This window comes from Tauraco erythrolophus, chromosome W (genome assembly GCF_009769465.1).
Source record: "Tauraco erythrolophus isolate bTauEry1 chromosome W, bTauEry1.pri, whole genome shotgun sequence".
Lineage (NCBI taxonomy): Eukaryota > Metazoa > Chordata > Aves > Musophagiformes > Musophagidae > Tauraco > Tauraco erythrolophus.
The window spans coordinates 19,911,577-19,913,342 of NC_141497.1; positions in this window are offsets into that span (position 1 = coordinate 19,911,577).

Below are 1,766 nucleotides of genomic sequence, written 5' to 3' on the forward strand. Positions count from 1 at the left end.
CAAGCCGGTAGTCAACCAACACCCCCAGGTCCTTCTCCGCCAGGCAGCTCTCCAGCCACTCTTCCCCAAGCCTATAGCGATGCTTGGGGTTTTTATACCCCAAGTGAAGGACTCTGCACTTGGCCTTATTAAAGCTCATGCCATTGGCCTCAGCCCAACGATCCAGTCTGTTCAAATCCCTCTGAAGGGCCTCCCTACCCTCGAGCAGATCGACACAGCCTCCCAGCTTGGTGTCGTCCGCAAACTTACTGAGGGTACATTCAATCCCCTCATCCAGGTCATTGATAAAGATGTTAAACAGAACTGGACCCAGCACTGAGCCCTGGGGAACCCCACTGGTGACTGGCCTCCAGCCAGATTTAGCCCCATTTACCACCACTCTTTGGGCCCGGCCATCCAGCCAGTTTTTAACCCAAAGGAGGGTGTGCCTATCCAGGCCAGCAGTTATCAGTTTCTCAACCAGAACACTATGAGAGACTGTATCAAAGGCTTTACTGAGGTCAAGGAAAACTACATCCACAGCCCTTCCCTCATCAACCAGGTGGGTCACCCCATCATAGAAGGTGATCAGGTTTGATTGGCAAGACCTGCCTTTCATAAACCCATGTTGACTGGGCCTGATCACCCGGTTAACCTGTATGTGCTCATTAATAGCACTCAAGATAACCTGTTCCATGACTTTGCCTGTCACTGAGGTCAGACTGACAGGCCTGTAGCTCCCTGGATCCTCCTTCCGTCCTTTTTTGTAAATGGGGGTAACATCCGCCAGCCTCCAGTCCAGTGGAACTTCCCCAGTGATCCAAGACTGCCCAAAGATAATGGACAGGGGTTTGGCAATGACATCTTGCTAGCTAGTTAGTATTATCACTGATCAGTTTTAGTTTTATATTATTCTAATCAAATCTGTTTTCGCAGTCAGTCACTATCACCGGCTATCTTCGAATCTGTATTCTGTCACAAGTATATGTAATAAAACTTGTCATATATAAATTAAGTTTCTGGAAACTTCAATAATTGACATAGAGGATATAAGGGATTTGTGCCGGTGCCGCTGCCTATGCTTCCTTGGGAAAGGGGCAGACTGGTCAAATTGATAAAGGCTCAAGGTAGCCCCCATTCTGTCCTCTATCAACACAATATTGTGTCTTAACGTGACAGATGGCCTTCATGGTCAGGTCCACCCCTCGATCATGAGCCCATCTGTATGTTGCATCTCTCCCTAGATGTCCCGATGATTCATGGGCCTATCAAGCTACAAATAGCTCACCCTTACACACTCAGTCCAAGTCCACCTGAGTCACTTCAGTTTTGACAGCCTTGTCTACCTGTTCATTGTTTCGATGTTCTTCAGTGGCACAGCTTTTGGGCCTGTGAGCATCTACATGATGTACCTTTAGAGCCATGTTTTCTACCCAGGCAGCAATGTCCTGCCACAATGCAACAGCCCAGATGAGTTTACCTCTGTGCTGTCAATTGGTCTTCTTCCACTGCTGTAGCCACCCCCACAGGGCATTAGCCACCATCCGTGAGTCAATATAGAGATAAAGTACTGGCCACTTTTCTCGTTCAGCAGTCTCTAGGGCTAGTTGGATGGCTTTCACTTCTGTAAACTGATTTGACTCACCTTCTCCTTCAGTGGCTTCAACGACTTGTTGTGTGGGGCTCTACATAGCAGCTTTCCGCTTCCTATCATTTCCTACAACACAACAGGATCCCTCAGTAAACAAAGCATAACGCCTTTCATCTTCTGATAACTCATTATATGG